General features: G+C 41.6%; 1 protein-coding gene across 1 annotated transcript in view; it reads left to right on the forward strand.

The window, feature by feature from the left end:
• Positions 1-4038: 4038 nt before the first annotated feature.
• LYST (lysosomal trafficking regulator) overlaps positions 4039-14030 on the forward strand; it is a 167462-nt gene continuing 157470 nt past the window's right edge. The window contains exon 1 of the mRNA XM_081569436.1: positions 4039-4125. The gene's annotated coding sequence lies outside the window, so the exon portion shown is untranslated. The remainder of the gene's footprint in view (positions 4126-14030) is intronic.

Genomic DNA, 14030 nt, shown 5'->3' on the forward strand with positions numbered 1-14030 from the left:
GGGTTGCTCAGAGTCAGACATGACTGAAGCGACTTAGCACGCACACTGCTGCTGCTGCTGCTGCTGCTGCTAAGTCGCTTCAGTCTCACACAGGAGCACTAAAATTAGTTAGAGAAAATTGGCCTGCCTGAAGTCAACTGAGGCTTTTAAGTCTCAAGTCTAGAGTCAGCTTTTCTGGGAAGTCTTTTCTGATCCCAGGGATGGGGTTGGATGTCCCTCCACAGTGCCCCAGGGATCCCTGGGGATACTTAGGATAAAATTTTAATAGCATTTCATTCTTTTTATGCCTGAGTAATATTCCATTGTGTGTGTGTATGTACACACACACACACATCTATATATACACATATCTTCCTTATCCATTCATCTGTCAATAGACATTTAGATTGCTTCCATATCTTGTCTATTGCAAATAGTGCTGGTATGAATATTGGCATGCATGTATCTTTTCAAATTATAGTTTTCACCAGATGTATGTCCAGGAGTGGGATTGTTGGATAATATGGTAACTCTATTTTTGTTTTTTAAGAAGCTTCCATATTGTTCTCCATAGTAGAATGTCTTTCATCTATCTCTGCTTCTCAAAGCCTCAGATATCACAAGTACACAAAAAGACTCAGTAATTGAATGATGGCCTGAAATAATGCCTCAGTGTTAATTACAGTCCTACTAGTGAATTCTGTTTGTGGTGATAGGTAGAATTAGGGATATTTTTTGATGGTCCAAACTAGTGGCATGTATAAGATTACTGAAAGAATGTACATTAAGAACCTTCTTAGGTAGCACAGGGTTCTTTTGAGTAGGCAGTGAAACACATATAAATCTTTACCTGTTCCTCACATTGAACCTGACTGGTCCTTTCCAACTCTTGCTTTGAACTGGTCAAGTAATATTCTGTTCTGTGAACTTGCTGATACCTTGAACTCTTCCTTTGTTTTTCTGGTCTTCTGAATGAGCTACCATGAGCGTTAGAGGGTTCTTGTGAATTTTTAATCTGCGCTGATTCCCTGGGCTCTTGACTTTTGAATAGAAATGGATAGCAAACATGGATTTCTTATGATAACATTTCATAAGTTCTAGGGTTGCCATAACAAATACTTCAACCTAGGTGGCTTAAACAACAGAAATTTATTTTCTCATCATTCTTGTGGCTAGAAGTTCCAGATCAAGGTTCGAGCAGAGTTCGTTTTCGTGAGACCTCTCTCCCTGGTTTGCAGATGGCCATAGTTCCACTATGTTCTTATACAGCCTTTCCTTTATGCCTGTGTGGAAAATTCTGGTGACTCTTCCCCTTCTCATAAGGATACTAGTTCTATTGGATGAGGGCTCCACCCTTATGACCTAATTTAACCTTAATTACCTCCTTTAAGGTTCTGTCTCCAAACTGAGTCACATATGGGTTAAGGCTCCAACCTATGAATTTGGTACAGGGAGTGGGAATCAATGGTATTTGTGATATGAGGGAGACTTAAGTATGGGCAGAGTCCCCTCTTGTTGAGGTTTAAGGGCAGTGTTGAGGTAAATTTCATTGAGATGATGAAATCTGAGCAAAGAAAGGAAGGAGGTAAGGGAGTTATCTATGTGGCTCTCTGAAAAAAAAGCATTTCAAGCAGAGGGAACAGTCAGTGCCAAGGCCTTAGGACAGGAATATATCTAGAGTGGTTGGTAAACAGTAAAGAGGCCAATGTGCCTTCAGGATGGCAGAGTAGGAAGAGATGAAGTTACGGGGAGCCAGATGGTACAGAATTCTGCAAGCCATTGTAAAGACTTTGGCTTTACTTGAGTGAAATGGGGAGCCACTACAGGGTTTTGTGCAGAAATGTGACATGGCCTGATTTACATATGCATGTAGCCACAAAATGATTATTTTAACATATTTTGGTGACTTGGATGTGAAATTATGCACATATACATTAACTGCATCTTTTAAGACTTTGATTTTAGAATCTCCCTTTAGAAACTAATCTTAGAGTCAAATTATCTGGAGAACTACCCACTTATGAAGTTTTCCATCATGTGATAAATGCATAAGTAGGGCTTCCTTCTAGATATTTATCACTTGTCTTTATTCTTCCTTCTAGTGCATGTACTTGATTAATACACATTATTTTGTGTGTTCATCCGAAATATTTTAAATAAGTTTTATCTAATATGTATATTTAACATCTATGTTCTAAGATACTCTTATACAGAGTTAATACTATGGTAGCTTGGTTAAAATACTTTATATCTCAGATATAAAGAGAAAAGAATAGTCACAAAATACATTACTTTGTGCCTTTTACAAGAAAATAATACCTCGAGGGCCAATTGTGTACCATTGTCATATAAAGTCTGTTTTGTTCTCTTTAACAAAATCATGACCGTCTATTATTTCCCATTCAAGAAACAGAAACTAGCTTGTTAGTTAACACTTCTATGATCTCTTTTGTCCATTAAAGGAAAAAAAAGGGTGTTTTTGAGATTAGTGTGAAAGTTGGTGTATAAAGAAGAGTAGGTTTGGTTATAAGTAAAACTGTGAAATAGGTCATTTGGCTTCCTCTTCCTCTGAGTTCAGGGAAATTCACCAAAGTATCTTAGGCACTTAGCACACAGTACCAACACAAGTAGGTGTCACTATATATTTGTTAAGTAAATAGCATCTCTTTCACTAACTTGCTGGAGACTTCATGTATTGCCCATTCCTGGAGTAGTCCAGTTTTAAAAGATTGTGGGAGGCAGTGGGTGAACTGTCAATGGTTGAACTTCAGAAGTTAGTGGGGAGATTTCAAAGTATGGGATTTCCCCAAGAGCCCCTTCAAATCACATCACTGGGCACCTATTTACTTGGTTAGTCACTGGATCAGATGGAAGTTGCATTTGGTATACAGCCTTGGGATATAATATCCTGAATTATTTCTAGATTCCCATGTAAAAATTACTGCAGTTGTTGATTCTAAACCAGCTCAATTAGTAAACCATTGCTTATACAGTTGACCTTTGAACAACGGGTTTGAAAGGGCACCAGTCCACTCACATGCAAAAGTTGTTCACTAAGTCTGTAATACAGTACTGAATACACCATTTGAAGTTGGTTGAATCCATAGATGGGGTAATGATTATAAAGCTATATGCAGGATTTTTAATTAGTAGTGGGCCAGTGCCCCTAACAGCTTCCCTCTTGTTCGAGGGTCAGCTGTACCTTGTATAGGCAGAACTTGAACCCCAGACTTTCAACCCTCAAAGCTCAGGTTCTTTTCCAGTATCTTAGACATTCCACCGCAAGGCCAGCCACAGTGACTAGGTGGTGATGCCTAACTACGGCATCAGTAGCCTGTCAACCATATGTTGGACCTGACAGTCAGTCAGGAAGCTAAAATATCCTTATATTTAACCTATGGTTCCCACCCGCTGGAACTGCTATTGTAAGACACACAACTTTGACAGGGCACACTGCCTAATACTGTGTATGAAGAGGGTTAAAACATACACCTTTGCACTTAATTCTAAGGTAGCTTCGTAAACCTCTTTACGTTTTTGTAATAAGCCTACAGTAACCTTTGCAAAATGTTTATTTTTTCCAGGCCTCGGGGGAAGGGCAGAGTTCCTCGCGGGTAACCCTTTCTCCCTCTTCCAACCCCTTCCCATCCTCCGAGCCCAGAGAAGGGGCACAGTATGATTATCTATGTTGAACGGAGGGAGAGGACGCTAAGCATGTACTTGGTGCTTTTCAAACGGAGCAGACTCTCCCTAGGGTGTGACGCAACCCGCCTCGCAAAGCCCCGGAACCTCGAGGACGCGGGATGAGCCACCCCGCCGCCAGGAGAGAGCCCCGGCCCCACCCCGAGACCTCCGCCCGCCTTCCTCTCTTCCTCATTGGCTCCGGCCTCCACGCGTTACGCCTGCGACGCAGGCGCTGCCTTACCGGCGAGGGGAGGGGCTCGGGAACGCGTGAGGCGGGCGAGTGCGCAAGCGCAGGAGCGGGCCGGACGAGGGGGAGGGAGGGGGTGGTGTACCCGGTTTCCTGGGTTACCTGAGGGGGCGGGGGGTGGGGAATTTGCGGCTGCGGTGGAGGCGGCGTTAGCGGCGACGACTCGGGATTCTCCTGGTGAGGAGGAACGCGCATCAGCGGCGGCCAGAGAGCAGGTAAAGGCGGCCGCCGGGCCTGGGGGTGCCGGCCGCTGTTAGGGGTGCCGGACCCTGTCGGTGGCCTGGAGGGAAGGTGGTTGGGGGTGGCAGTCAGCCCCGGCTGAGGGTCGCGGTGGCAGGGCTGAGGGCGGAGGACTCGGCCTCGACGCGCCGGCCCGGGGTTTCTTTCCGGCTCTGGGGCTCCGGGACGTCTCCCCGCCGCGCCCGGGCAGCCTTTGACAGCACCTGAGCCGCGGGCGCGACCTCTGCCTGGCTTCTCTGGATCTTTGCAGCGGCCAGCGGCCACTAACTTTATTTCCCGGCGCTTGGAGGGCGGAGGTCAGGCAGGCTGGCGGCGACTTGCTGCGATCTTGATTGCATTTGTTATCCTGTGCCGCGGCACAACTTGCAGCCGGGCCGGGCCCACACCGGCAGGTTGACGGCTGGAGTTGACAGTTTCGGCGCCACCACCCTGCGGGTCACGCTGTAAGATCTTGCCCCGCGGGTGTTCGCCCACCTGTCATCTCCTCTGTGCGCCTCAGCCCGCTGCATTTTTTTTTTTTTTGCCTGTAAGCTCTTTGCCCGGGCGAGAGACTCTCCGAGAGGATTCTCTGAGACATCTGCCGTCTGTCCCGAGCATCATTGGCGCCTTGTCTGAGGTGCGGGTTGGCCTCTGGTGGGATTATAACTGTATACTTTTCGGTATGGGAAATAACCCAGGGAGACCCCAGCATCACAGTGTGGAGGCCAGATGTTTGCTTGGTGGTGGAAGGGGTAAGCTCAGAGGCTTTAAAAAAACGCTTCCTAGCTCTGGGTCTTACTGGGTTAAACAAAACAAAACAACCATACACACCCAGTGACAGCACTTGGTAGTTGATGAGGTTGTTTTAAGAAGATAGAACGTTTTAAGAGAGTTGAATCTCGTGTTGAATACTTTGGTGTTGAATTCAGACCAGAATGTTTCCTTGAATATTGAATTCAGCTTGCACTTTCCTTGGGGTTTGTTTAGCAGATTGATGGCACAAACTGAATTGGGCTTTTCTTCCTGATGATCGTTCGCTATTCTGCTCTGTTACTTTAAACTTCCACACCCAGGAACCTTATGCTAATAAAGATGTTGACTTTGTGCTTTCATCTTATAAATGTAGTTAATTAATATAGGGGATCTGTTTTAAAGAGCTTTGCAAGTAGCCAGCAACATTTTTTTTTCTGACAGTTCTTTGTTGTCATCCACGTTGTTACTACAAAGGTTGGAAAATTTGGAGAAGTGGGGGAGCATAGGGAGAAAATGAGTTACTATATAATTTAGTTTACATTAAAGTGAATTTGTAAGCTATAAGATTGTACGTGAATATAGTAAATATTTTTGAATAGCTACTGTGTGCCAGTTTCCTAAACAGATAAATATCCTCTCTAGCAGGGAGTTTACATTAGTAGGGGATCGCAGATGATAAAATATGTTCTTTGTCAGATGGTGTTAAGTACTATAGAGAAAAAGCATGGAAGAGGGAGAAATTTGCAGTTTTATTTTGTTTTATCAACATATAGTTGATTTACAATGTTGTCCTAATTTCTGCTGTACAGCAAAGTGATTCAGTTATATATATATATATATATATACACACACACACACACTTTTTTTTTTTAAATACCTTTTCCATTATCTTTTATCATAGGATACTGAATATAGTTCTCTGTGCTGTACATTAGTACCTGGTTGTTTATCTGTTCCATATACTAGCTTACATCTGCTAACCCCAACCTCCCACTCTGTCCCCTCCCCTTTGACAACCACAGATCTGTTTTCTAAGAGACATGCAGCTTTAACTAGAGATAGCCAAGGAAGGCTTCCTAGAGAAGATGACATTTGAGCCCAAGACTACAGGGAAGTGAAAGGGTAATCCCTGCACCTCTCTGAGGGAAGAGTGTTCAAGCAGAAAGAAAGGCACTTGCAGAATGCTTAGAGGCGGGAGTATACTGGGGACATTTGAGGACAGCAGAGGCTGATTTGGCTGTGGTGGAGTGAGCAAAGTAAAAGCAGTGGAAATGCAGGAGAGAGGTAAGTGGAAATGGGGAATCAGATTGTGCAAGGGCTTGTAGGCCTTTGAAGGACTTGGGCTTCCGCTCTGAGGGAGAAGGGGGCTCATCCTTTTGAATAGAGAAGGCATATAATCAGACTTGCCTTTTAAAAGGGTCATTGTGGTGGCTGGATGGAGAATGGATTTTATCTGGGGTGGGGTGAGGTGTTGGACAGAAGTGGTGATATCAATTCCAGGACCCTTCCCATAATCCAGGCCAAAGAGGTTGTACCTTGGACTATAGTGGAATTGGTAGAGTGGTTGATTTCTCAATAAATTGAGGGTAAGGTCAACAGGAGACTTAAAGGGCACCAGAATTTCTGTCCTGAGCAAGTAGATAGATGGAGTAGACATATATTGAGGTGAGGTTCATGAGAGGAGCAACTTGGTGGAGAGAAGGTTAGGAGGTGGTTAGAAAATAATGAAATTAGACTCCAAGTGGAGATTAGTAGTAGTAGACCCAGTGACTTTGTATTGAAGACACTTCTATGTTATCTTGACTGTAATAGGGACTTAATGTTTTCAACCATGAACTGCCAACTTTTTTTCATATTCATTTTCTTTCTAGACTTTTGGACCAACCTAATCATCTTTTTCATCAAATGTAGCTTTGTTTTTACTTGCATGCACTTAGAGCATCTGTTTCAGTTGTAGAGAAAGCCAGCCCTATAATCCAGAATTTCAGAATTCATTTTTCATTTGTTGTTGTATCTAACTTGAACACCTTCATCTGATTAACCTTTTTCTGAATTAAGTTTGGACACCTGGCTTAAGTTCAAGAATTTTTTCAAGCTTCAGGAATCTTGTTATCAAATGTGGCTTCACTTGGCCATTTGTGAATTACAATGGAAATGACCTGTATTTTTAATACTTTACTTGTAGTCAGTAATATACAGGGATTACCCTAATTCTTCTGTTTCATTAAAGATGGCTTGACGTAAATGGGCCATCACGTGTTTGGTGGAGATCTTCATCAAATTATGCAGTATTTGGAGCAATAGAATTTGACCTGTACAACTTGTATGAAAAATATATTAGGGTCTTAAAATTTAAGGTCTACCTCTTAACATTTTCAGAACCCCAGTAATACACTAATATTTTTAAAAGGATTTTTAACCCAAACATATGATGAAAGTATATAAAAATATGTTAGATAAGTATGTTACATAAGTATATAAAAATCAGTTTAGTTCAGTCGCTCAGTCGTGTCCAACTCTTTGCGACCCCATGGACTGCAGCACGCCAGGCCTCCCTGTCCATCACCAACTCCTGGAGTTTACCCAAACTCATCTCCATTGAGTTGGTGATGCCATCCATCCATCCCAGTCTCTGTCATCCCCTTCTCCTCCCGCCTTCAATCTTTCCCAGAATCAGTCTTTTCCAATGAGTCAGTTCTTCGCATCAGGTGGCCAAAGTATTGGAGTTTCAGCTTCAACATCAGTTCCTTCCAATGAACACTCAGGACTAATCTCCTTTAGGATGGACTGGTTGGATCTCCTTGCAGTCCAAGGGACTCTCAAGAGTCTTCTCCAACACCATAGTTCAAAAGCATCAATTCTTTGGTGCTCAGCTTTCTTTATAGTCCAACTCTCACATCCATACATAACTAGCTATAAACTGATCTTAGAGTTGATAAGGATTCTGTATTCTCTTTGATACTACTTTCTTTTGCTATTGCTTCTTACCAATGTTTATCCTGTGCCTCTTAATTCTCCTGGCTTTGTTTTACAGTAATTGAGACATTGGGAAATTTTGAATGCTATCCAAGTCTAACTTCTGAGAAGACAAAAAACCCCCAAAAATCTTAGCTAATAATATGAAAGAGTAATGTGTAAAAGGTGTAATCATCTTAATTAGCCAAGAAAGAAATCAAACAGTTTTCCAAAAGGCTAGTCATTATTCCATTCAAATGTGATTCTTTCAAGTCGAAACTCAAGAGAGACCAGGAAATTAGAGAACTTCTAGCCACTTTAGATGAGTGGAAGAAATAGATGAATGATAAGGTAGAGTAAGTATCACACATATTCTCTACAACTACTGCCACTCATCTTTAAAAAGTAAAGAGAATAGAAGATTTTTGCCAGAAACCCAAAGAGTTGCATATTTTAAATAAAAAAAATGTGTGAGGAGTGAAGTCTGGAAACTATACATTAAATATCTTGGCACTGATTGATTTCTATAAAAATTGTAGACCAGATTGCCAAACAGATGCTTTGTGATTTGTGATTAGAAAATAAAGTACTGATTACTAAGATGCAGACTTGGTTTTTAAAGAATACATCATATTATGCTGGGCTTCCCTGGTAGCTCAGATGGTAAAGCGTCTGTCTACAATGCAGGAGACCCGGGTTCGATCCCTGGGTTGGGAAAATCCCCTGGAGAAGGAAATGGCAACCCACTCCAGTATTCTTGCCTGGAGAATTCCATGGATCGAGGAGCCTGGTGGGCTACAGTCCATGGGGTTGCAAAGAGTTGGACAAGACTGAGCAACTTCACTTCACATTATGCTAACCTCATGCTCATTTTGCCAAATATAATATAATTTATTAAATTATATTATTTAATATAATATTAAATAATCTTTGTGAGTACCTCACATCTTAGAATGCATTCCCATTTAGCATCTCACTTAACTTTCACATCATCCCTGTTAAGTACTATCAGGTGTGGAGGGCCTCAACGGTAGGAATCCTGGAGAGACACAAAAGGGACACATGTGGGAGATTTGGGGCTTCTCTGCTGGCTCAGATGGTAAAGAAACTGCCTGCAGTGCAGGAGACCCAGGTTTGATCCCTGGGTCGGTAAGATTCCCTGGAAAAGGATATGGCAACCTTCTTCAGTATTCTTGCCTGAAGAATTCCATGGACAGAAGAGCCTGGTGGGTGTACTGTCTGTGGAGTTACAAAGAGTCAGACAAGACTGAGTGAGTAACACTTTCACTTTCATGGGAGATTTTAGTAAGGACTTGTTTAGATATGAGGTAGGGGAAGAAGAGGGAGGAATCAAAGAGTGCTTTAAGGATTCTAGATTAGGTGAATGGTAATGCTAGTAATCGATCTTCTAAAAAGTCTGAGAGGAGTAGATAGGGAGATGTGAAATTCATCAGTTCATATCAGTTTGGTGAAGTAGTTGTTTTGTTTCTTGAAACTGAATCTGGAATGAGTCACATATAATTTAAAAATTTAACATATGTAGGTCTGGAGCTCAGGAGAGAAGTCTGAACCAAGTAAAAAAAGTTTTCCTTTGTTCAGTAAATATATTCTTTCAAATACTTTTGGTAAAGCAGGGAGGACAGTGGGTGGAGGTTTGAGCAGGGAGATGTGATTAGGGAAAGTTTGTTTTTCTTTAAACATGGAATAAAAAGGATACTTTAGTGGACTGAAGGAAAGAGGGTATTGAAGAGGAGAGAAAATTGAAGTCACAAGAGAAAGAAGATACTAGACATAATCTCAGAGGCAGTGGAAGGATTGAGAACAAGAGCACAGGTGCACAGGTGAAAGGGTTATCCTGAAGAAACGTAGTGATGCATATTCCTTTTGAAAAAAGAAAAGGAAATAAGGAGTAGATACGGAGACAAATGAGTAGCCAGGATAGTTTCACTTGTTTCTGTGGAGCAAGGTTATCTGCTGAGATTGAGAGGAAAGAGCATGGATTGGGGTATTTTTGTGGAGAAAGGAAAAGTTACCATTGTGATTGGAAAGTGGCCTTGACCAAGGACAAGTGACCTAATCGCTGATAGTGTTTAACACCCCTGCAATCACAAATATAGAAAGAGACTGTGCTGAAGCAGTTTTCTCCAACAGTTCCTGTGACAGAGCACAAGGCAAATAGGCTGAACCTGGACCGGGATTGAAAGGGAAGGTATGATGGAGAACTTGGGTAGAGGGTGGTGTGAAGTCAAGGGATTACTGGTGGTGATGAGGTTGTTAACTGAAGGGCTGAACTTTTAAGTATCCTGCTTGATTAAGGAAGAAAGTGAAGCCAAGACAGGGCTGATAAATGTGGAGAATGAAGAGGATGAAGAATCCCAATGAGTAAGCTGTAGGATTAGTGGACGTACTGCTACTGCTGCTGCTGCTAAGTCGCCTCGGTCGTGTCCGACTCTGTGCGACCCCATAGACAGCAGCCCACCAGGCTCCGCCGTCCCTGGGATTCTCCAGGCAAGAATACTGGAGTGGGTTGCCATTTCCTTCTCCAGTACATGAAAGGGAAAAGTGAAAGTGAAGTCTCTCAGTCGTGTCTGACTCTTAGCGACCCCATGGACTGTAGCCTACCAGGCTCCTCCGTCCATGGGATTTTCCAGGCAAGAGTACTGGAGTGGGGTGCCATTGCCTTCTCCATTAGTGGACGTAAAGGAGTACTAAAGATGGAAAAATGTGGTGTGAGGGTCCTAAATTTAAGATTCTGGTGCTGGAACGATTGCAGGTGAAACAAGAGCCAAAGTATGACTGATGACGGTGGGTAGCCAAGATTAATAGTGCTAATTACAATAGTAATACTAATAAAAGCAACTGTTTATTGTGTGCTTTATGCTAGTCCTACACTGAATGCTTCTTATAGATTAATTATGAGCTTCTCATAATAAACCTATGAACATTATTACTATTTAATAATAAATCATCCTTACTTTTCACAACCATCCTGTGAAGCACATATTAGGCGCTCCATTTTACAAATGAAGAAACTGGGGCTCAGTGAGATTAAGTAATTTTCCCCAAGGCACACAGCTTGGAAGTACCTGAGTCTTTCTAGCCCCAGAACTCTTATGCCCAACTCCTAAATCATGCTGGCCTTCTGCCAAGTAGGGGTCATTGAAGAAAAGGAAGTCAAAGTACTCTAAATCCTAGTGTGTTGGCATTAATTTTTCTCATGGGTAGTGAAGCCCAGAATAACAGATCTTGTGTGGAGAGGAAGATAGGAATTGTATGACAAAATTCTCAATAAATGAGTGGCTCAAAGGTCAGTCAGTGACAACTGTAACTATAGCTACAGCCTTGAAAGGGGATGAAGTGGGATAATAATGTCCAGATCACCTTCGGAAACCAGAATTGTACTGACTTGTCTTCCTAGCCTGGAATCTGGGTGTGCATAGTGATTTATTAAGAGGAGGAGATGAAGTGATCCTCCTGTGTGGAGGTAGAGGATATAGGGAAGTTTCTCAGCAACAGAACTAGGGATTCTAATGGTAGGGAGTAAAGAATTCAAAGTTGAGCCAGGAGGACTCATCTAGTTGTGCATTAAAAATCGGAAAGGATGGTGACAAGGCTGGTTATATAATGTATTGACTAAACAGATGTTATTTTGAAAATGAAAAGATGTTAATAATTACTGTGGGACAACAAGCGTAAAGTAGGACTGTCCTGGACAAATTGAGGTATTTAGTCATATCAGTCATTGGTAACCTGAGGACATACCACCCTAGAAAGGGGTTGTGGATGTTGGGAAATGAATTGAGCCTTGAATTAGAGGCACGTGAATGGAGCTTACTAGCCTAAGATTATTTTCTAATCCCACAATACTGCCCTGAAATGTTCTGGGTATGTCTTGTTCTATAAGGGTCTGGAAATTTGAAGGAAGTTATGAATTCATCTCGAGAGAAAAATTTGGAAGCCATTATTATATAGATGGTACCTGAAACCTTGGATGATGAGATTATCAAAGAACACAAAGGAAAGTAAGGCAGAGGGGAGAATGCAAAAGCTCACCAATGTGAAGGAGCCAGTGAAGAAGCATCCAGACAAGGAGACAGAAGGAGAAGTCAGAGGGGCAGGAGGAAAACCAAAAGAGATTTGGCATCTTCCATGTCATGAGATGGAGCAGGACATGACAACCCACTCCAGTATTCTCACCTGGAGAATCCCATAGACAGACTGTAGGCTGTACAGGCTACAGACTGAAACCTGGACAGCTACAGTCCATGGGATTGCAAAGAATCGGGCACGACTAAAGCAGCTTAGTACGAACACACACATGTCAAGAGACAAGAGAGATTTAAGAATGAGTGATTAATAATCTCATATGCCTCATTGAAAAGACCCTGGTGCTGGGAAAGATTGAGGGCAGTAGGAAAGAGGGTTGACAGAGGATGAGATGGTTGGATGGCATCACTGACTCAATTGACATGAGTTTGAGTAAACTCTGGGAGTTGGTGATGGACAGAGAGGTCTGGCGTGCTGCAGTCTATGGGGTTGCAAAGAATCAGACACAACTGAACGACTGAACTGACTGACTGATGCCTCATGTTCCTCGGAGAGGTCAAACGAGATAAGGATATCCGTTGGATTGAGTCGGGCAGTTAGAAGTTTATTATTGGTCTTGACTTGAATAGTTTCAGTAGAGTGGTATGGGCAAAAGCCAAGCTGCCATGCACAGAGTGTGTGTGTGGTGGGGGGCAGGGTGGAAGGTGAAAAGACTACTTCCAGTGCAGATTACCCTTGAGTAATCTTGAAAGAGGAAGGTGTCAACAGGCTTTTTTTCTTTCTTTCTTTTTTTTTTTTTTGGAAGAGGCTTTTATTATATAGCAGTGACTGAAGTTTAGTATGGGAAATCAAATGATGAGTAATAGACACTGACATACAACTACCACCTATAGTTTATAGAACTTTTAAAGTCAGTGTTGGTCCCTGATTTGATACCAGGCTCAAATCACATTTTTTTTATTAATAAATTTATTTATTTTAGTTGGGGGCTAATTACTTTACAATATTGTAGTGGATTTTGTCATACATTGACATGAATCAGCCATGAGTTTACATGTGTTCCCCATCCTGAATCCCCCTCCCACCTCCCTCCCCATCCCATCCCTCTGGGTCATCCCATTGCCCCAGCCCTGAGCATTTGTCTCATGCATTGAACCTGGAATGGTGTTCTGTTTCACATATGATAATATACATGTTGTAGGCAGAGAAAAAGCCAATGGAGATGAAGGGTTAAAAACTGAGAAGAAAATGGAAGTGCTAGCAGTGCCTCCTAATAATGTCTAATCAGTAATTTTGTAGTAATCAGAAGAGTGAAAGTGAGAGCAAGAAATATTTTAGATCAAGGAAGACAAACTTCATAATAACTGTAATTTGTCAGAAGCTGCAATGGGTGGAGAGTGTTTATAGAAAGGAGGGAATTCCTAATTTGGATGAAATATTGGAAAGTGACATCTAGGTTGTAAACTAACTCTAGGTTTCTGTTTTTTTCCCCTCTACTTTTAATCCTGTGTTTTTTTGGAATGATATAACCATGTTCCACCTCCAAGGTTGTTGTTAGAATGAATTTGCTATTTTCTGGGGATTTGTTCTTATAATTCTTACTTCTTAACTTTTTTAAAAGTTAGCTGTACATTGGAAATATTTTCTGGTTAAGTATATTTGTTTTCTATTGTGGTTACATTTGATTCTTGGCTGAATTCACTGGTTTTGGTAATTTCTGTTTAACAAAAGTGAATTCACATCTATATATGTGTTTTCTGTTAATGAACATGTAAAGAGCAATAATAGTATGTTAATTTTTTTCTTCCCTCTTTAAATTTGTTCTGACCAAAATGTAATTTGCTGCAGTGGAATTGTTATTAGTTTTGTAGTTCACTTGTCTTGGTTCCTCAGGTTGAAGAGTAATAGTCATAATTGCATAAGTATTTTTTCAACAGCATAATTATTATACAAAGTTTAGAGGAGTGTAAAATTAAAACGATGGTGAGAATGATTTCCTCATTTATTATAACTATGTGCTTTATTTGAAAGGCAAGCAGAACATTTATCAGTTCATAAAATGAATTCATTGTTACGTCTTCTGGATATTCATTCATTGAAGTGCAAAATTAGTGTATCCTGGACAATGGTAAAAGGAAATTTTGCT

The sequence above is a fragment of the Giraffa tippelskirchi genome, chromosome 2, assembly GCF_054371585.1.
Source record: "Giraffa tippelskirchi isolate mGirTip1 chromosome 2, T2T-mGirTip1v1.2.pri, whole genome shotgun sequence".
Taxonomy (NCBI): Eukaryota; Metazoa; Chordata; class Mammalia; order Artiodactyla; family Giraffidae; genus Giraffa; species Giraffa tippelskirchi.